Genomic DNA, 24009 nt, shown 5'->3' with positions numbered 1-24009 from the left:
CTTCACTACTATTGTTTTAGTAGCACAATCAAATTATCCATTCTGAGCTTTTACAATTAACTTGTTACATGCATATGTTATCACTTCCTAAGTAGTAACATTACCAGATGGAGAAATTCAGCAGGGAATCACAACAGGAACAATATTCTGAATATAATTCCTAATCTGAGCATCAGTGATAAGCCTTTTATCATAATACATATTTAATGCAGAAATAGACTTCAGAAACTTTTATGGCATTCTGATCTTTCTCATCCAACTCCTGGAATCAAAATGAAGGAGGGATGGTCTTTAAAAATAAACATATAAAATTCCTGAACACTAAGATAATCACATGGATGTTTAAATAATCCCTAGGGCCCTTAGAACTTTAATTAATACTCTAGGCTACAAAGACACCTATTGCCAAAACTAATACCAGCCAGCTACATGCACACTTGTTTCCCAAGTTAGGCTTGTGAATTATGGTAGGAGTCCTTTATAGGCAAGTGTGACACATCAGAGAGAACTATAAAAGGTCATTCTTTTTGTACACCTATCTTACATTCACTTTTGTGGAGAGATTTGTCACCAACATTAACAAGTTAGCTCCACATGACTAACATGCAGCTGTGAAGTATACAGAACATAATGACAAACATCACTTGACTTCTGTGCACTGTGATATTACAGCAAGAGGGATGAAAAAAGCTTTCTTTATACACAACCTTGAGATAAAAGATGAATCACACCAAGCGGGCAGCCTAGCTGTATTTACTCTTCAAATAACTTAATGGAAAAAAAACGAAAAAAAAAACAGCATCCTCTGGTATTTTTACTAAGGAATTTGGATGTTTAATGAAACACAGATTTAAGAATTTCAAATAGGCAGTGAATGATGTTAATACTTCAGTGAAATCCTATCTACGTGAGGGGAACCCTAAATGAAATGACAACATCAGCAGGTATCAGCTGTGTTCACATTCTGTTCTGTGCTGCTGTGGATGAAAAATGAGCTGGATGTTGTATCTAGATCCTCCCTCACTGTTCTCAGATCTTAGCTTCACAATCAGGTTAGTCCTGACCTTGGAGAGGTACTGACTCCTCACAGGTATATTTGCTACTTGTTTACTCTGGGCTCGAGATTTTATCCAGTGATCCCTGTGGCTAGCTCTCCTTACTCCGGAGTTAGGTCTGCCTAAAGTGGTAAGGAGACAGCCCAAGATAACCAGTCTGTAGGCAACTGCAGTTGCTGAAGCATGTCTTGCAGTAAGGAAGCAGTGTCACTATTAGCTACCACCTAAATGCAACTGCTACTGTAATTCTTAAAAATTTGCCTTCTAGTTAGACTACAAGCACTCATGACCAGTTACCCTGCTGCCATGAGAAGGTAACAACATGCCTCCCCAGTGCTAATCACAGTGTGAACACAGAAAGAGCATCAGCTAGTGGTGTGAAGCATACCTGCTCCTGCTCATGCCTGTGCCTGCCATATACAAAACTGGAGGAATTGAACAGAAATGGTAAAGGCGTTCATCTAAAGAGCCAATGAAATAATCACATTCAATACTGGTGTGCATGGACAGCCTAACACGTCTTTAGCTGAATAATAAGAACAGGAATGAGACTGTATGTAGAGTAAGAGCAAATACTGATAACAGGTGGGGGACTCAACAGGTTGAACTAAAAGCTACAGTAAATAATAAAACTATTTCAAGTACGTTTAGCAGGGAATGAAATAATGCTGTTTCTAAGTAATGAGCAGGTGATTTATTAACAATGGAGATGTTCAACAGAGACGAAGGCTCTTGCCTTCCAAGTTCTTAAGACAACGGCAAGAAAAGGCCCAGAAAAACTCTGGAAAAATGATAGAACACAGTGTGAAGAAATAAAATCTTTTAATTAATTTTAAGTTCACTACTTAATGCACAGAGACCTGTGAACACCCCAGGGATCACCCTGTATCAGCCCTAGGGACATCAGCCCCCCTACCCCAGCATGGCCGCAGCAGGGCTGACTGCCCGCTCCCCACAGCCCGGCCCTGGTGAGCTGGGCTCACGCATGGGCCTGTGTCCCATCCTGTCCCCAGAGAGGTGCCCAATGCCCAGGCTGGGGCAGCCCCTGGCTGGGTGGTGGTAGGAATTCTCCTCGGGATTATTCCTGATGGTTTTATAATTCCTCTGTCTTTCCCACTGGTTACATGAGGCCTCATCCAAATGATAAATCGGCAGAAAGGCCCCACCGATCTTCATGGGCTCCAAGCTGGGCACCAACAGAAAAAAATCCTACAGCTTATTCATCAAGATCCAGTGGTTTGACAGTTATTACTGTGTGTAAAAAGACACAGGCTACTTACAAACTGATGAATGCTGAAGGCCGGCCGTGTTTCGCTCCAACCCGAGCATCCATTAATCTACAGGAAATATGAACCTCAGCAGCAATTACGAAAAAGTAACCTGTGAGGACAATAAAGATGAGACAAAGCCTTTCTCATCCCTCCAACTACATACAAAGGACAATCAGCTCACCCTGGTGTGCAATACACTGCTTGCCAACCATTAAAAAACCCCAACCTGCAGTTGTACAAGCTATATGTACTCGTGTAGATCCTAATGTGTTTTTAGTATCTCATGACTGACTAATAGGGACATCCCTGAATTGTACCTCAGGCTGCATCTTAGCCTCTCACAGTCCCTATATAAAGACAACACTAGACTACGCTAATCCTGGATCACGCTGATTCTGTAAAACACATAGAAAAGCATCCTGCTCAACAAAGAAAAACAAAGAAAAAAAACACACAGACTTCAAACAATCACATCTGATGGAAAATAACACCTTCAGACTTCAAAAGCTATTTCTGGAGATGGTCTCCCCGAATCATCCTAACTCCAAGTGTATGGTGTTAAGTGTACTTGAAATAATACAATGCAGCATCACATTATTTATACTAAAGTACAAACCACCTAGGATTTGCCAAAAATATAATGCGTTTGTATCTTTCAAAGCATCAATGGATACTGAATCTGGTCTTAACTTCGCTAGCAGCCTGGAAGTGTTCTGGCTAAGCTAGAGGACAAATGTGCTGTGACCAGATCTGTACTCACTTGAGTTTATAATAGAGTCATACATCATCATACAAACCTAGCTGGCTTTACTATGTAAAAGAAATGAAGTGAATTTCCTTAATTTCTCTAAAGTTGAAATATATAACAGAAGATGAACATACACCTTACACTTCTGCTTCAGAAAAGAAATGCCAGGATGGTCACTTGGCCATGGATACACATGGGTTTTCTTTCCATTATCACAAATGAGTTTAATTGCTCATAAAATCTACTTATAACAGAGAAGTACAAATTCTAACGTAGGAAGTTATAAGAACTAGGATGTAATAAGAAAAGCCTTAATTCAGTCATGATACCTTCTTTTTACTACAAACACCTCGGAACATATTTCAATTTTCATAGATTCTTGTAATATTGTTACATTCTATTTTTCCAGCTATTAATCAAACAGGAAAATTACCTGTAGAAACATTGTGTCTACCTAGTAACTTGACAAATTTCACAATACTGAGTCCTATTACAGCAGGAGTACTGCAATAGACCTGGAACCAGTATTTGAGTCCTTGGACTCAGTAGTCCTACTACAACACTTTTTGTTTGCTACTACCCTTACTAGAGGAGAAAAGGCAATAAAATGACAACACACAAGATATAAACTCTAACCAGCTCTCAGTTCATAGCTCATGTCAGTCCTCTGAGAAGCTATCTGTCCTCAAAGCAATAAAAAAAAATAAGTATGAGGACAGTTTTGAGCCTATTACCACCCTTTGTTTCCCAGATTAACCTGACTCAAAGTTTAATCTTCACATTACTGGAAGCTTGTCATTCTAATTATTTTTTTCCCATTAAAACTATATGGTGGCTCTGCAGTATTCTAAAATAAGCAGTCTAGCAGTGGGTTAGATACAAAGCTACATGAAAAAAGGTTAGCTTCACAGTCAGACTCTATTTATATCAGTATGTAATTACCTGGAGCCATAACTATGGGATGACTACAAAAAGCTACAGAAAATGGAGACATATCTATAAATGCTGGTACGAAACGAAAAAAGATAGCTGCAGGACAACTCAATTATAGAATAATGGTATTTAAAATTGAACAATATAGTGATACAATTTTCTAATAAATTAAATAAAAACACAATTACTATGGACAAGTCATTAAAAACATAAAAAAAACTCATCAGTTTCTTATAAAATGACTGTACTTGCAGAAATTGTTAAATATTATCATCAGTCAATGCAGTGGTGAAAAAAAATTGATGATATCAAGACATGGATTTTGAGACGTGCCTGAATGACTCCAATAGTTAATAATAAGTTATTAGACACACATTATGCCTTTGGTTACTGACTAAAATATCAAGGATACTTTTACAATGAGAAAAATGACTAGCCGCATTTCACTACACTTTAATGGAAGAACCTTAATCTTAGACACTGCAGAGAACCATATAGCTTTTATATATGCATTTGCCTTGGGTAAGGAGCACTTTAAAAACTGACTTACACTACAAAGCCATATCACATCTCCACTAAGAACCAGATCTAGAGGGCCAAGGAAGTAACTACTCCCACTGTAGTGCTTAGTCCAGAAGACTGGTGGGCAAAAAGCTTGGAAGAGGGGGGAACTTTGGTCTGTAGGCACCAAAGACAAGGTTGTAGTACTCCCATCACTCAAAGGCAGGCTTATATGTGGCAAGAGACACAACCTTCCTCAAAGTGTATCATCACTGCTTGCAGGTGGGAAATATTTTCAAAGGATTTGTCTCAATAGTACCTTTGATTACTTTCACTGACCTCAGCAGAAGCTGAGGTAAGTCACAGTAAGTCATGGTAGTCACAAGCATGCCAGATGTTTTACAGAACACAGAAAAATTGTTCATGCCTGCAGAAATTATGTCCAAACCCAGTACAAAAACCAAACAAGCAAAAGGGTGCACTCAAAAATGAACATTTATTTCAATATAATAGCAGAAAGTGAAATGTAAGTGAAGTAGCTCATGAGCTATGGCCCTCCCCTCCGTATTAAAAAAAAAACACCTGTATTATTGCACAGGTAGACATTTTTTTCTCGCTTTCCTTTCCAGAAGTGCTTAATTGGTTCTAGAAGTCTAATCCCATGGTAGACACCATTATTCTCACTGAAAAGTAAAATATTTTTAAAGAAAAAAAAATCAATAAAAATTCAATTCCTAAAAACCAGAAAAATCTGAGTAGAATCCTGCAGAGCCACTATTTGTCACATAAATTTACCTCTCTATTTTTATAATGAATGTTAAACTTGAAATCAAATATCACATACATTTAAAAAACACATTGAAACTAAATGTCACTGAGTTGGGATTTGGTTTTATACATGCCAAGCTACTGTGTGACACAGAACCAAATTAAATATGATCCCAAGAAAAATATTAATACTAACACAAGACACTTGTTTCTTGGTTGTGGATGTTTTTGTCTAGGAGGGGTGAAGTCTGAAAAATTATACAATAAAACTGTTCTACATTAAGGAGAAAACAATACAGACTAATACTTAATTTGAGTATCATAAGTGGTCAGCATCTTATCAGAAATTCATTTCAGACCCAAAATGTTCAATGTTTGCCTTCAGCAGTGTACCATACTGACTGTTCACCAGACCAGGCATCAGCTCATCTGTGCACTGAATCCGCCTTTATCTGTTGTGTGATACTGAGTTATCAGTCCCCTCATCTGCACCTCATCCTCCTCCTGTGTCTGGTCTGTCCTATTTGGACCAAGTGTGCTGGGGCTTGCTGTCTCTGACTCTGCATGTGCAGTGCATAACACACGGCAGCTGTAACACATCAATATCACGATGTGAATGCCCCAGGGTTAAGTTTCTCTAGCCCGTGCTTTGAAGGGGGGTCAGAGTGCATTGCAATAATTCCAGATTCAAAAGGTCTAGCACAACCATGAAAAACATCCCTCATTATACAGTGCCATTAATTCAAACTCTTCTGCATAACCATAGCAGCTTCTAAGACTTGTCAGCAATGGCATAGACAGAATATTATGCACTGGAAGCAAATCAGATAACACGAATGAGCGCAAATTTTACATTATGTTTCTGCATTAATAGATAGTTAAGCAATTCCATCATTGTAATGAACTTTCAATGAGGTTGAGGTAATCTATAATCCCACTGTTGAATCATCACTGTCCCCTTATTAGCTAGAAAATGGAGTTTGTTTTTCCATTAATGAGACATGTGGAAGGCTGAAGCTCAGAGTCACAGTGGTTTAAGATAAAGGAAACGTCAGAATTTCCATTGGCTTAAAAGGAACAGCATCAGGCCATAAGGTGCACAACCTGAGTTACCCTTTTCTTATTCTTGTATACCCATGATATATTTAAAAATATAATAATATATTTAAAAATATTTAAAATCTGACTGAGAGCACTGGAGATCCACAATCTCCTTAGACAGTATTTAAATAAAAATAATAGCATGTAATATTGAGAACGAGAATGTCTCACAACTGTTACGCATTATACAATTTAGGTACATCTCTGAAGAGCCTGACAAGTAAAAAACAAACCTCTCACTCCACAGAAGTATGGCCAGGAAGGACCCTTTTTAGTGTTCTGGAGGCAAAGGTTTCACATTCATGGAACTATGAGCGGTTTTCTAAAGCAATACTTAAAATTCTTGGAGCATTTTTTGGGCTAGTTATTTCTAGCACCAGAACTACTCTAGTTCCACAGAGGTGCAAATGGTTATCCTCTGGTTTAATAACAGCCACAGTTATTTTCAGGTGTATTCTGTTCCCTCAAAAATCCTGGTATTTCAGGATTACATTAATGTAAATTGGCTTCTTTTATTTAGACAGTCCTTTTCAGGTCGGCCAACCTGCTTTGAAAGTGATTTACATGCCAGTTGCCAGCTTAAGAAAGGTTTGCTGCTTACAGCAAATTGCCTATTAATTTACAATTCAACAGAGCTAAACAATGACAAAAGCCCTTTCTATTTAAACTGAGAATTGTTCTTTAAGTATGGGTCTTTAGCATGAATACATTCAAGACTTCCATATCTTGTGTTTACCTTTTGCAAAACTTGAACTGGTTTAGTGAAAGCCAGAGATTTATCACCAAATTATAATTACTGGTCTTGAATGAACTTGAATGAACTGAATATGAACTGCACAATTTCTTTATTTTTGCTCCATCCTCCAAATTATTTAGGATCAAAATTTGGTAGCTGCACTGTCTCTTTCCTCTGGGTGCAGGGATAGCACTTGCATCAAGTGCCAGAAGACATCAAGAGTGCAGCAACTTCCACAGTAAGTGGCCTACAAACAGCATATAAGAATGTAAGTCGCAGTAAGTTTTCTTCCCAATTTTCCAATGAGTTTTGATACGTCTGCTTCCAAAACTTGATTTCAGGTATTTTTCCTTTGTACATTCAGGCTGCTGAATACAACTCACACTTAATGCAGCCATGATGTTTTAAGGAGCATCCTGTTAAATTCAACATACATAAAAGTTTCTACATATAAATACTACACAAATCTCTTCTATTACTAGTAACTGATATGACATGCAAGCAACCAATTATAGACACAAAAGCTCACACACTGAAATCACAGAATGATTTGGGTTGGAAGGGATCTTAAAGATCATCTAATTCCAATCCCCCTGCCATGGACAGGGACACCTCCCACCAGATCAGGTTGCCCAAAGCCCCATCCAGCCTGGCTTTGTGTATCCACAGCTTCTCTGGGCAGCCTGTTCCAGTGCCTCACTTCCCTCAAAGGAAAGAATTTCTTCCTAATATCTAAACAATATCTTATTTTTTTTTTTAATTAAAAAAAAAATATCTCAGTAATGGTTAGATGCTATTTAATCATTAATATAAGTTGGACCACCACAAATCTTCTGAGGAAGCTGCTATGTACTTATATAAGCTTTTGGGTACAGTTATGATACGTAACTCTACATGTAAATACTGTCCAATGACACAGTGCTGAAAACCAAAATGAAAGTGATGCAAGCACTACACATTCCAATTTGAATCCATCACTGGGATCCACCCAAGGGTACTGAGGGAGCTGTTGGAAGTGCTCACCAAGCTGCTTTCCATCAGTTATCCCAGTTTACTGGCCAGTAGCAAATGTGACATCCATCTGCAAGAAGGGGGGCTCACGGCAATACAGGTCTGTCAGTCTGACCTCAGTGCCAGGCAAGTTTATGGAGCAGATCATCTTGAGTGCCATTGTGTGGCACATATAGGACAAACAGGTGATCAGGCCCAGTCTGCATTGGATTTATGAAATGCAGGGCCTGCTTGATTGACCTGATCCCCTTCTACAAAAAAGGTGACCCTCTTAGTGGATGAGGGAAAGTCCGTGGATGTTGTCTAACTAGACATTAGTAAACTAGACATTAGTAAACACTTTCGACAGTGTTTCCCACAGCATTCTCCTGGATAAACTGGCTGCGCCAGGCTTGGCAGGGTGTACACTTCACTTGGTAAAAAACTGGCTGAGTGGCTGAGCCCAAAGAGCTGCAGTGAATGGAATTAAATCCAGTTGGAGGTAGGTCACCAGTAGTGTCTCCCTGTGCTCAGTACTGAGGACAGTGTTCTTTAGTATTTTTCTCAGTAATCTAGACAAAGGGAGCAAGTACACACTCAGTAAGTTTGCAGATGACACCAAATTAGGCACGAGTGTTGATCTGCTCAAGGGTAGGAAGGCTCTAGAGAGGGATCTGGATGGGCTAGACTGATGGGTCAAGGCCAACTGTACGAGGTTCAATAAGCCTCAGTGCCGGGTCCTGCACTTTGGGCACAACGACCCCATGCAATGCTACAGCCTAGGAGAAGAGTGGCTGGAAAGCTGCCCGGTGGAAACGGATCTGAGGGTATTGGTCAATAGTTGGCTCAATATGAACCAACAGTGTGATCACAAGGCCAAGAAGGCCAAGAGCACCCTGGCTTGGATCAGAAATAGTACGGCCAGCAGCACTAGGGAAGTGATTGTCCCCCTGTACTCAGCCCTGGTGAGGCCGCACCTCGAGTACTGTGTTCAGTTTTGGGCCCCTCACTACAAGAAGGACATGGAGGCCCTGGTGCGTGTCCAGAGAAGGGCAATGAAGCTGATGAAGGGTCTAGAGAACAAGTCTTACGAGGGACAGCTGAGGTACCTGGGGTTGTTTAGGCTGGAGAAGAGCAGGCTCAGGGGAGACCTTATTGCTCTCTACAACTGCCTGAAAGGAAGGTGTGGGGAGCTGGGGGTCGGTCTCTTCTCCCAAGCACTAAGTGGTAAGACAAGGGGAAATGGCCTCAAGTTGTGTGAGGGGAGGTTTAGGTTGAATATTAGAAAAAATGTCTCCACCGAAAGAGTTATGAGGCATTGGGACAGGCTGCCCAGGGAAGCGCTTGAGTCACCATTCCTGGAGGTACTCAGAAGCCATATAGATGTGGTGCTTAAGGACATGGTTTAGTGGTAAACTTGGGAGTGCCAGGGTAAGAGTTGGACTTGATCTTAGAGATCTTATCCAACCTAAATGATTCTGTGATTCTGCTGCACTGAGTGGCAAAACTACAGCACACTACCAAAGAGAGCACACAATTCACAGCATACTGTTGTTACATATGAGATTCAATAAAAGCTGATCTTGCTAAACTTGAATTGTAACATTTAGGGATTAATTATGTTACTGTTACATTATATTTTTGACTGGCTTGATACTACCAGAAACCAATTACACAGTATAATATGCACCAAAACAAATACATGAATAAATAAAATCTTTGGTGATTTCTCTATTGGAAAGACATTAAAAAGAGTAGTTTTGTGTGATTAGGAAATTGTTGTATAACAACTGACTTAAAAAACTGCAGGTATTCAAGTACTTCTACTCCAAAAAGGGAACTTCTTGTGTCATAATCACATTCTTTATGATCTCCTTGCAAATGGAAATATATTTTAAAAGTACACTGAACAATGCTGTCTTTCATTAAAGAAAAATATGTTTGTTGTGCAGGGTATTGAAGATTGCTGCAGAATAAATCTGGGCAGGATTTTAAAACTTCAATTTTTTAACTTAATCAACAGGAATAGTACAGATGAGATTGAAGGCACACTGTCCTTTTTTTTGTTTGTTTGTTTTTAAGATTTTTTTTTTTTTACTTTCACCAAGAAAAAGAATTGCAAAAATAGAGAGAAAATTAGGTATTAGTTGAAAATGCCCAGATGATCACTGGCTATAATAACAGCAGCCAACTCCTCATTCTTAATTAAATAGTCCTCTCATCAATCTAACCTTAATGTTACGTACATGAGCAAGATACACCGAGCAGCAATCCGGATGATATTGCAGGACACCTTACACAACACTTCTTAGCCATGCCAACCTCCAGGGCCAGGATTTAGAAAAAATAATTAGAAGCCAAATTATACATAATGGCAGTGAGAGGAGAAAAAAAAAAAAGGAAAGAAAAAAAAGTACACTATCTCTAGCACGCTGTCCATTTGAACAGGGGATTCAAACTTTTTTCTGGGACAACTGGGTCCAGGTTTCACACAGAAGAAGTTCTCAGAGCAAGCCTTTGAAAACCAATGTTAAATAAACTAAGTAAAGGGAGAGCCATATGCAGAATTAGCAACAATATTAGGCAAGTGTACTTCAGTTACTCAGTTGCTAATTATAGCCCCCCTCCCTGTTTCTTCAGTGTTGATCTGGTGAGATCAGCAGGTACAAATCGGCATCACCACCCCCATGTGTCTCCATTCCACGTCCCTCCCCACAGATTAAATCACAGGTGACTGACGATTTAGAAGAGATTTAGAGAAAAAAAAATCGCAGTATTAAATTGTGTGTGTTGTCAAGAGCACTAACCATACCCGGTCCCAGCTGGGACCAGCATATCACCAACAGCATGAGTTTTGACTGTATGTCCCCAGGCTTTCTTGCTGATACTCGTTTTCATTAGGAATTGAGCAGGAACCCTAAAAATTTGGCACAGAAACGTAGCAGAACATTTGCTCAGTAAAACAAACTGAATTTAAAATTCTGTCTCCTGCTCTTCACACTAGATCTCTAGTGAAGGCTTTCCTCCTGTTCAAAATCCTTGGCCAATCTGGCCATAGCATCTGTGCGCATATTCCCTCCCCCACTAATGGGACTCATGATGATTGTCCCTTTTCACCCATGATGACACAAACCTGAAAAGGTTTTGACGAACTGCTTGCTGAAGCCACACTGATCTCTGTATTAAGTGGCAGAGGAGAAGCAAAAGGACTGGTACCACATCTCACAAGACGGACTGGCTCTACAACAACTCAGTGCTCAGAAAAAGCACTTGTTGGAAATACTCCTGGCCAGAGAGGATGCATGTTTGCACTAGGGGAGCACATGGCTGGCCAGCACTGCCTGGCCCTGCTTAACATTGGGACAATCCCATGTTGCTGTCAAGAGGCAATCCTAATGAAGTGCTGCTGAAAGGCACTATGGAAATGACAAAATCATTCCTGACACATTGAGAAAAATGCAAGTTTCCATATCAGTTTTGAAAACTGTTCACCACACTAGCAACTGAGCCCTTTTCAGCAGAGATAAAGTCTCAAATGGAAACTATTTATGAAGATCAAAACTATGTGGAGGTCCATAATAGGATGTTGTGGGATAAACAATCTGCAGAACTTGAAAATGTTGAGAATGAAAAAAAAACCAAAACACAGGCCTTTTAACAGTCTATAAAATCCATAAGTCCATGGCATGTTCAAATTTGTACAAAATGTTATAATTTTCTATTGTATCTGAAGTATTTTTCTACAAAGTAGGGTACTTTTTATTAATCATATTTCTCCCCACAAGCTGGGACTAAAATACTAGTCTGTAACAACAGCTAGGAAAGAAGTGCTTAATGATTGTTATTATTTGTACCAAGTAATGGCAAAATAAGAGGGGGTTGTGTAATTTGTCCTGCATGTTTTATGACTGCCTCCAGCACAACAAGGCTTCTATAGCATACTGCAATAATGCTTAATTTTTTATGGACCTGCTGTAGGTTGAATTGCTTTATTGCATTCCATGTCCCTTAAAACATTTACAATTGCATCCTCTTTCCACTGTGCAGATCAGTCACCAGTAAAGCACATGTAGAGCTATAAATCTTGAAGCACTCTAACCCTGTTTCCTTTAAGATCAAGAACAGGAAGATTGTTCCAACAACCTGATAAACTTGTAACCAGAAGTTCAGAGTACAACTGTCAAGCCAAAAGAAAGCAGGGATGCATGGAACGAATGAGGGAACAAACTACTAGAGTTTAAAGGGGCACAGTAATATCATGACCTAGTTCACCAAAAACTGTTGCTTACACTTTATTTCACTGCCACCACAACTAAAATCTCCTGCTAATTTTTTTATATATATTCTTTTCTGTTTTCCCACAGTGTATCATCTCTCCTGTTGGTACAGCATAAAGAAGACACTGCCATACATTCTAAAAATGACTCAAAATCAATCAGAAGCACAAAGCAAACAACACTAGGCAATAAAGAATAATAATTATCTATTAACTAAATCTTTACTAAGAATCATTGTTTAATTCTTTTTTCACTTATTCTTTCAGGGATTCTCATTTTTCAGCTTATTCAAAACAAAACATATCTTCCACTGAGCATTCGTAGAGTGCCCAGTACAAGGTGTATCAATTCATAACAGCGTCATTTTTGAAGTAAAAGTATAAAAAGACAGAACAAAAACATGTTTTCCTTTAAAAGCTTTTTACTTCCCAACAGTTAAGTAATTCAGTATGCAGAATTATATACCAAAATGTATACAAAGAGAGAGGAAACAGAAAAAAAACATGAGATGGATGTCACCACTAGATGATTTATGTTTAGCATTATCCATTCTCTGATAACAGCAATCACATCAATCCTCTGACTTCCAAGCGAATGCTATGGGTATCCCTGTGGATCCCTGCAGATCAAAGCACAACTCCCATCGCTTCTGGACACAGAAGGAAAGCTGGCTAAGGTCAGCACCATGGGGCAAGCATTCAGTACTTGATCTCTGTACAGCAGCATGCAAGGGGAAAGTATCGATGACTCTCAGCATGCAGAGGGGAATGCTTTCCTCTAATGCATTAATGTATTGTTCACATGGAGAGAAACATCTCAGCCTTGTCACTAAACTCCATTTTCTGCACAGGTAAATAACCAAGAATTAGTTTTTGAAGAACTGATGACATGGAGAGATAGGCATCTTTTATGCCTCTATTTCTGGGTAGCCATTGGTCAACCTGTACAGAAAATTACATTCATTTAATATTCATGTAATAGTAATTCCCAGGGCTATAATCACATGTAAAGTCAAAATCACCAAGTACTTTACAAACAAAAACGTAGGCAAGGTCTTTGAGACTTTAACCTCACTCACCCCATCAACTAAAGAAAAACTGAGGCCAAATTAATGGTTGTTTGTTGTTTGGGGGAGGGGGGACGGACACGGACTAAATTGATTGCATCAATCAATAAATAAGTTTCAAAGAACTCTTTTAGCAAAGGCCAGGCCTAGCCAGCAGGTATTACATTAACTGTCATTATCAATTGGGACTCTCTGGGAACAGACTTTATTTACAAAGCAAGAGTTCTGGGAATTCACTTGCGTGTTAAAAGAACCTCTGTATTGCTCCAGCGCAACATTAGCGAAGCTAAGTGCTGCTTCATTAGGTGCAGCACTGCACATTTCTTAATGGAGAGCAACTCTAATATTTCCAGGGAGTTCATTGTCATCATCTAGCGTGGGATATATGCATTCATGCTAACAATTTCAGAAATGAGATAAAATACTATTTGTTCATTTTTCCTCCTTCTTGCTTAATAAAGGCAGTGTATCGTAAATGAAACATTAGCGTAAACTAGACAAACATCCTTCACAGTTATTAAACTTTGCCAGTCTTTAGCATGTTTAAAGCTGGCAACTCGAAATGGAGCAAACGAAGGACGGTAAAAACTGCAAAATATTCTGGCTTCTGAGACCTGTCTCACATCCTCAGCCCTATTCAGACAGGCATTGACCACTCCATGGTTTATGATGAAAATAATCAAAGATGAGAAAGAGAAGAGGACCAGTATTTCTGATGAGTCATTTTTCTCTCTAATATACAATTTCTGTATCTGTAAATCATTTTGCTGATGGGCTGAAAAGATGTAGAGAAAGATACTGTTTCTACTCTCCTTGTTTAAGTACGTGAGGCATTCATATACCAAATACAGTGAATGGGACTGCTTTACGAAGTTACTTGATTTGTCAAGCATACCACAGGCATTCAAAATTCACTGGGTTGGCTTAAAACTGTGCTTAAAAAAATCAGTTTCTTTTTTCTTTTTTTCTCTGTGGGGCTTCAGCCTTCAGGATTTGCAAAATTCTGTAGGCAACAAGGAAGGCTATAAATGTGCATCATAAGCAAGATAAAGGCTTGCTGCAACTCTGAATATAAAATGCCTTTAGGCATTTTATAGTGACATGTATGATCAAGTGTCTAGAAAGGTGTTAAATAGATACAGAAGAATACAGGGGGTAAAACACAGTGAGTCTTACCAGATGCATTCATCTCCTCTCAGCTCCCTGAACCCTCTGAAGATAGAACTATCAAGAAATAAACAGGACCAATCAAGAAAGGGAGGCTTTACTCACACGAAGCATTTTTTAACACAACTGAGTTTCACAACATGTAAGTGTACAGTGTCCATTTTAAAAAGCAACCCGATTTTTACAGTCAATTGACTGTAGCAGAAGCTTATACTCATCATCTCTCAAAAAGACAACAGGCTTCCCTCGATTAGCTTGAACGTAAAGGCTAACATCACTTTCGTGTACACTCTCCCCTCCTGCCCAGTTTGCAAATGTATAATTAAATATAAATAGCATTAACTTTCTCTCTGTGATTCATTTAGGAGGTTAAAAAGTTCAATTGAATATACAGGACTCATCCCAGTAGCCCATGGTGAGGATTAATTGTATCTGAGCTGTTATGGTGAAAATGGAATGCAAATTGATTCGTGTTGTACAAACAAAGCATTACTCCTCAAGACAGAGCAGCTCCACCTTCAAAGTCTCTGTAAATCAGCCTTTATAATCTGACACTGCCTTCTGTCCTTCCCGTCCCCACAAAGCCAAGAAAATAACAATTAAAAAGATGAAATAATCCAGCACCTGGGTTGGGAATCCAGCCAAGACAAAGAACCAGGCTGTTCAGTGGGAGCTCACCTTTCAGCACATGTGCAGTCAAGGTCAACTTTAAAGGAAGAAAGAAGCTGTGATGTCCTGGGGAAGGAGACAGGCTGGAGGGCAGGGGGGCAAGCTGTGCCAAGGAGAATGGGTGAAGGTCAGTAGATCACCACTGGCAAGTGTTCTCCAACACAACCCCTCCCAGCCACCACCCCCTACCACTTGCCCTACAGGCAGAATCTCCTTGCTAAACCCTGCTCCCACTTCCTACCTGCCGATCTTCGTCTTTGGGTATATATCCCATTCACTCATCCTTGCTGGTAATCCAAATATCCCCATCTCCAGCGATAAAAACTCAGTGCAAACGAGCAAAATGTCCACAATCCATCCCATCAAGAGCTCTTATAGCAAAAGTGAATGATCACCCTCAGCACAGTTTGGAAACCGTGCTCGCATTGGGTTTTCCAGGAAAGAGCTCTCTGACAGAAAAGGGAATAAACAAGAAAATGTGTACAGGGATCATCCGGAAGTTTAAAGGCAAAACTGTGCTGAGTGAGAGCAATGGCCCTATGTACCCCAAAGTCAACAAGTAGATTCCAAGTATTTTGGAATATGAACTCAATATTTCTTTGGTTAACAAAGTTTACAAACCTGAAGTCATGCCAGAGACAAAGAGAACATTTTCATTTTGCAATAAAACCTCAGGGAGAGCAAAAGCTCTTAGAAAGGCTCAACATGTAGCTGAAGAAAACTGCCTGCCAGTTTAGTAGTTATATTTGCAAAGTTTTATAAGTAGCAGTTAAGGCCAAAGGGGAAACTATACTGTCAGAAGCTTAGTTTGGCCACCACAGTTATCACCTTAATCCATGAAAAAAGCAGTGTTGGGATCTTTACTGACCACAAAGCAAACAGGACTTTGAACGTTTGCTCTGACACAGGACAGTGCCAGAGGCAGAACTCCAATGTCATGCTAATGCAGGAGGTGGAAGCTGTCCAGATCCTCAGCAAAATCTGCTCTGACCACCCCTAACATGGAAATAAAGATGGATTTTGTCTACTTCAGTAAAGCATTTTTCAGGCTGAAGCTTCTTCTAAAACACCTTTGGTTTGGAGCACGTTAAGGAAAAAAAAAAATAAGAGTAAGATCTCTCAAATCACAAGGGTTTAAGTGATTGTATCTGGGGAATTCCATGATGCAAGGCAGTTTTTATCACTGTTTTATTATAAGATTAAATGTTAGACTGCAGTATGCTACCACCAACAAATGTTTCTTTCTTTTTTTTTTTTTTTTAAATTGCCCTATAATGGAAGAGGAGTTTGGAGTAAACCACAAACTGAATGTGAGTCAACAACACGATGTCATCGTCTCAAAGGCAAGAGTAATTCTGTAACGCATTAACGGGACAGGAGATTAATTGTTCCTCTCCCGGGTACTACTGAACACCACGTCACGTTTGGGCAGCTTCCCCATGCAGAGGTCACTGACAAACCAAAGAGCGTGCAGAAGACAGCAATACAGATATGAAAAACTGACCAATGGAGAAAACTGAAAGAATGATATCTGGCTTACGAAAGAAGCGAGACACATGGGGGAGCACAGGAAGAAAGAGAAACATAAAGTGTCCGCTCAGTACCTACCACTTAATCATTAGTGGTACCATTACCAACATCCTAAACCTCATCTGACATTATTATCTTATCATTATTATCTTGCAAAATCAGTCTCCGGCATCAGTAAATACTCATTTAGTAAAATTTTATCTGCATAAAGGCATCTTAATACCTTCATAAACATCATAAAAACACTAGCTTCTCTATAAAAGAGAACTGGCAGGAGACAGCATAACAGCAAAAAACAGTTCAACAACAGATCATTCTGGCACAGTGAAAAAAATTCACTTGGCTCCGTTTGTACTGGAATGTATTTTTAAAGGAGGACTGAAATTTTTATTTTTAGTCAATCCATAACCCTTTATGCAAAACAAAATAAAATCCATTTTAAATTGTTTGAATGCACTTGAAAATATTTAAACTTACTACTTGAACTTATTTGAAATTACTTATGTTTAACTTTTTTTTTTTCATTTGACTCCATTAAAATGAAGCTTCAGAATTAATCATTTTATTTAAAATATTTGAGTTAAATAGTCACAACTACTTGTAAGAGATGACACTGTTAGCCTACTTCAACTCAAAATTATAAACTGGCTTGGTTTCTTGGAAACATTTTTTTTTTTTTAATTACTACTTTATCTTATCCAGTCAAGGGCAAGCTCATAATGAAAAGCTTATATAATTTGCTGCACAGAAAATACTAATTGCTTGCAATCTAAACTCAATATTCAAAGATTCCTTTACTGTTCAATTCCTTCACTGATATCATCAGGCTTCATTCAAAACTGACTTAAAACCGGAGATTTCAGGAAAAAAATATTTTCCTTCAGCTATTTTAGCAAGGCATAAACAGTCAATTAATATCAGGGAGCATCAGATTCAAACAGGCATACATAGAGTGTGCCAACAAAAATTTAATGTGTTAAAAGCACAAGTAATAAGCATGTGATTACATTTGTTTTATTACGTACTGTAAATCATCCTGCTGTTCCTGAGTGCAGTCGAATGCAACCAGCCAGTTCTCCAGAGCAGGTATCTTTATATTTCTCTGTCATAGTTTAGTGAACTGCTAGCCATGGTTATGACACTGTATGAGTGATAAATTATTGTCACCTGAGGCGAGAGTTTTTGCTCCTGTTTATCACAGCAGGCAGTGCACACTAAGGAAATTCTGTGTGTTCAAGTACGTTGAGGTTCAAGTACTAAACTTGGCTGAATTAAGGTCTTAGATTTTATCACAGCCAATAAAGTCTTCGGAGAAGGCTAATAACTGAGGTATTTAAAGCAGATGTTTAATATTTGACCATATAAGTACCCTTCAGCAACTGAAGTGCCTAATGACACTTGGTATTTTGAGAAAGCGTATGATACCTACCCAACACCAGTCCAATCAGGTGTCCAACATGCACTTGCTCGCCTCACAGAAGAAATTAAGCTGTGCAATGGTTAACTGTACTAACTAACCTCCAAGTCTTTGCACTATTCCTTTGAGTGATTAACGTCCTCAGAGGCACAGAGCACGTGAAAGATGCTTACTGTATCCCTTCTCTTCTGCTAAACTGTCCCCAGCAAGTTACCATCACAGGAGGTACCAGACCCATTTATAATTAACAAAACAAACGAACTGGTATCAACTCACACTCTTAGGTTAAGTTCTGCTGTTTTTTTGTAATGGTTCATAGGAATGGAAACCACCTCAGTGCTAAAATTATGTAGATGTGTGACAATATTGTGGATTAAATAGAAAATCTTGATTTCTTAATTAGAAACACACACCAAAATACAAAAATAGGAAAGTTATGACATCACCTAAACACACTAGGCATTATTAAGTCACATTCCCATTTGTTGCTGTATCTGCCCACCCCTGCTTAATTAAAATTTGTTATTGATGGCAATGCCCTGCTTGCAGAGCTCTCAAATCCCCTGTCTGTGGATACATGACCCTTTGGGTCACTTGATGGTTGCAAGCAGGATCTTGAGCCACCCTGCAGTTTCCTGCAGTAGCTGCTCGGAGAATAGAGCCCAGCGTCCCCCTTTGAGCAGCACATGGAGCCCAACCACTAGAAGTCTGCCTATGACCCTGACTCTGCAGCAAGATTAGCAGCACCTGGTATGTGGGGCTGTCAAAAAGCATCCCCATGCCTAACCAAAACCAACATGGCTATGGTCTGCTGCCAGAACGAGCTGACACCCCTCCTGGTGACAAGGCAGCCCATCGCCACAGATGCCCAATCCCTCCTGCTATCAAGAGTTGAGGGAGAAGTTGCATCAGCTCAATGACCTGGATGAAAAAGGTCGCGGTTGTTGTTGTCCTCCTATATGGGTATATGAGTTTGTTGATTCAAAATGCAAATTGATTCACCTGACATTTGCACAATGGTTTGTGCTGACATTGGCAAAGACTGGGAACCAGGATCCTACGTGGGAGAGGGTGCAGCCACCTTTCCCAGGGGGAGAAGAGTCTTGGCTTGGCTTGACCCAGGTGAGAAATGCTCCCAAGCAGCAGAGTAGCTCAGGCACTCTGGGCAGCAGCACACATTGCTGCCTACATAACGGAGTAATGTCAGCCCCTTGAACAAATTAATCCTACACAGAATACATGTGTTTAATCTTCATCCACTGTCTTTGGGTGTATTTCATTTCTGAAACTATCCTAGGCAGATTGCATATTGGAACAAGCTCAGCAAAGCTGCATCTCTCTTAACTGTGGCAGTTCTGAAGAGTGAGCTTTGGATTCAGAAACTGCAGCTCTTTCGAGAAATAATAGGCTCCTTATACTCCAGCAAAATCATCGGGGCAGTCAAGTTGCCAATTGACAGTCAAGAGAATAAAATCCGATAAAGCAAAGGCAAGCACAGCTGGGAAATTGTCAGTTTTTCACTGATGGAGTTTCTATTTACCAACAGCTTCAGGAGAGTTACTGTAGCTTGCTGAATGTGTATCAAGAGTCAGAACTGTAAATCTGTTTCTGCATACAGGTACGCTTATGAATTTGTGTGTACATAATGTGGAATGTGAAGATCACATTTTCCTGCTATATATAAATCAAAAAAATCACAAGCTGCAGTATACAAAATACCCACATGGAAAAATCATACATTTATATGCTCTGAATAACCAAATGTGCTTGATAACCAATTTCCAAAAATGAAATTTATCAGTCTCAATGCTCCAGAGCAAAGTGATTACTGATAATAAGAGACAAAGCACTAAGAAGTTAGTATGTCCACACATTTATTTTTCCCTATAGTTCTCAGCCTCACAGAACTCACAGAATATTTTTTTTTAGCCTACAGTTATGGAAGCGTTTCAGCTGTGTGTTTAAAAAAAGTCAAATGTATTTTCCTGTCTACAAAACACCCAAGAACATGCCAGAAAGTAATTAAGAATGACAGGCATATAATGACATGTGAACTGAAAGTATTCAGCTTTTAGTCCGGAAAATAAAACACTTAACAACGGATATGCAATGCTTTTGCTCTAGCTCCTTTATGCATAGCTGACATGACTAATTTGAAAAATAAGAGAACCTGCGCCAATCTACTTTTCAGGAAGAATTCAAGTGATGGAGAAGTTCAAACAGGAGAAGAAAGAAGATCAGAACAACCTTACCAGGAGCTTGTATTAATTTTGCAAAGGAAGAACCAGCATCTCTAAGAGCCTATGGGTAATCCTCCAGAAAAAGACTGGTTTGTACTTCGAGTCTACCAGATTCCCGTCTTTCCCAAAAGGATAATTTTAGCCTTTCTGAGAACGGTGAAGAAGTGATCATTTCATGCAGATAATTCATCACCTGGCAGAGACTGCAGTTAGAAATCATCTATATAATCACGTATCTACTGGCATCATTTGGTTAACTTTTTCTGAGTTTATAAAAATCACTGTTTGATAAAACTTGACATCGTAATCTGAATTTTCAGACAACAATGCAGGATTTTGAGCAAATGCTTAAGAGGTCTAGTACAGCATGGAGCAAGCAGATTTGTTAGTGAGCAAAAGGACAAGCTTATCTTCACCTTTGACTAGAAACTCTCCCTGAAATCCTACCAGAAGCAGGGTTCCTCAAGCTCGGCTTGCTGATGAACAGTGCAGGAAAATTTTATGATGGAAAAAAGAATTCTTTTTATCATGCAACTTGGCAGCAATGGCTTATCCAATACATATCTGTCCCAAATAATACTGGCAGTGTATTCCAATTACTTAGCAAAGTAGCTGTGAAGGATATTATTGTCCTGTGCCTCACAAGGCAGGCTTGCTGCCAACTGGGTCATACAATAATCAACAAACCAGACTTCAGACAGGATGCTAGATTCCTCCTAGCTGCACCTACCATCCTACCATTGAAACAATTAAATACATTTACTCCATATAGTGCTGGATTGTCACTTCTTTATTAAGAAACTGCTTAGAGGGGTCTGATCAGCAGCAAGATAACTTTAATGGCTTGACTTCATACTCTGCCACACATCTTCAATTCATGTAAATCTTTCATCTCACGCAACTGCCAGATAATGGCTTGAACAAAAGGAATAGCCTGTTTTTAGATCCCTGGAATCTTGGGTTGGGTACATTATCCTTAAAACACAAGCAGAACCTGGCTTAATACTAATCCAACCCTGCACAGAGAGCACAATGCATTCAAAACAACGCTGAAAACACTCATCAAGTATTCCCCTCTTCCAAAGAAGCAAAGAACAAAATCAAAACCCAACAGGATTCCTGCAGTGGTTCTGCCACAGTTTGGAAACCAGTGCCACGAGCGCAGCACTCTAAGCGTCCTCTGAACGTTCACGTCTGGCTGAGGTCTTTCTGAGCTTGCTGCTGAGCCTGCTATGCAGGCACGGCCAGGAATATGGCTGTGTTCCTAGCCACAAGAAGCATATTGCTTCCAGGAGCTACTGCTTGGGAAATACAGACCGAATCTTTCACTTCAGTCCTACAGCCTATTCTACAACTTCTTTCTCAAAGCCACATTAAATTTCCCAATTAAGGGTGCTGTAGGAATTCCCACAGCTATCAGGATAGATGAGAAACACTTTGCTCATAAGCATCTCCACTACCTGCTTGCTTGTCATTCAAACTGTCGGGGAGTCGGCAAACTATTAATAAACTCCTAGAACAACTGGATTGGTATCGACTTTGAGTAATTTTAGAAAACAAATTCCCCCAGTGGTGGCTGCTGTTCCCTCTCAATCAGCATCAGCATCTGGCAACAAGCAATTTCACTGAGTAATCTTGGCAAAACTTATTTTGAATTTCCTTCACAACCTCTCAATGCCAGACTGTACTAAGAACTGAAGATGAAAGAACATTGTTGTGGGTCTTCCTGGTCCCGAGATAACTATTTCCAATGGCTCACATGGCATTTCTTTACTTTTTCAACATTTTCTTAAACTTAGCACAATTAAGTAACTTTTCTACCCAGTGAATTGCTGTTAGCAAAGGCTAGAAAAGCAGCCAACCTTTGAAGTCCATGGATAGACTTATGAGACAAACAATGGCACAAAATACTAATGCCATATAAAACATAACCTGTTTGTAATGCTATGTGCAGAGAGTTCCCTACCAGTTAGGCCCTGCTTTGCTCTTCAGAAAGGAGTTACCAACACAGTTTTGAAACCATCACCCCTCACCCACCAGAGGCACACAGGTCTTAAGAAAAAGTGGAGAGAACATGAGTAATCTGTTTGTTTTTACTGTTGGGAGTGACAAAACAACATAGTAAGTGGCACTAGTCCTTTTCTGTACTAGCTGAAGCACTCTGCAAAGAAAAAAAACAAAGGAATGAATAGTTAAGAGCAGTAGGGGTCAAAAGTCAAGGCCCGAGGCCAAAGCTGCCAAAAAGCAGCTATTTATAATGTAGAACATCCAAAAACATTTGTGCTGTTCACTCAGCAGTACACACACTCCATCCGTGATTTACAGTACTTGAAGAACTTTCTACTGTACGCATCTCCATCCCTTAACATATCCCACAAAGCTTATACAAATTAAAGAATCAATGCTAACCTGGAAGCACAGCTAGAATTCAATGTACTTTTGGCTCTTTTTTTTTTTTTACTGTTGCTTTTCAGATGTCTGAATTTCTCTTTTTAAGTTATTAAGTGCTTGTGTTGTTATAGCGCCTACAAGTGATTGCCAGCCAGTTGTGCTACAGACTGTACAAACAGAACAAGATGCAGATTAACACCCATCTTTCCTCAGAAGATGCATTACTTCTGTCCAATAACTGCTGTAACGAATCTGGTTGCTTGCTCAGGCTTCCTGCTATTCTCCATTAGCTGGTTTCCAACTCCACCAGTGCCACACCTCCACCACCTTCTGCAGCTCCACTCTCTTAAGGTCCCCTATCGTGTGGCCTTTATGATGCGCTGCTTCTTCTCTGCAGGCATCACAGGGAAGCATGTACTGAATTCATATACAATTCCACAAACTCTAAGGCAGATTTCAATTTCTGCTCAGCAAGCCAGCAAGCGAGCAGCAGGGAAGGAACACAAGGCAGCTATGCTTGCAGACTGCTGAATGGGCAATTGAAGCCACGGCTGCCTTTTCCTTCGGCGGTGCACAGCTCAGCACTTTCCCAGAACTGGCTTCTCTGTGCATTGTCTGGATGTGCTCCACAAGCCACAGTTTGCGAACAACTGCACTGCTTCTGTCTGGGAATTTTAATAACGTTTTTTAAAAGCACCTATTTGTATTGTTATAGGAGTAATCAAAGCACAAAAACATTCAGAAAATACCAATCAACTGGAATATTAAGTAACATCACAAACACAGCATTCTGACACTGCCCTCCAGAGCCACCCTTCCAAAACACAATGATGTGGCAACAGCTAGAGATCGTTTGCTCGTCCTCTAAAAGAACCTTCTGTCAGTCCTTCCACATTTTTTCTAAGCCATGCATTGACTTCGTGTTCAGTAAGCAGTGGATCACCGTTCTGATATTTGGCTGTGTCCACTATTTAATGTGACTGCTTAAAAACATTCAGAAGATGACACAAAAACCAGCTGTGGAAGCCTCTGTAAATAATCTGCCCTCTTCCTCACAGTCAATATTGACACTGACAGAGCAAAGTTTGAATGCAGTACTTCCTCCCCTCTCTGGCCAACTCATAGTAGTTTTTCCACATAATACTCAAT

This window comes from Anas platyrhynchos, chromosome Z (genome assembly GCF_047663525.1).
Source record: "Anas platyrhynchos isolate ZD024472 breed Pekin duck chromosome Z, IASCAAS_PekinDuck_T2T, whole genome shotgun sequence".
NCBI classification, from domain to species: Eukaryota; Metazoa; Chordata; class Aves; order Anseriformes; family Anatidae; genus Anas; species Anas platyrhynchos.
The sequence above is the reverse complement of the archived record's forward strand: the minus strand, read 5'-3'. Positions refer to the sequence as shown.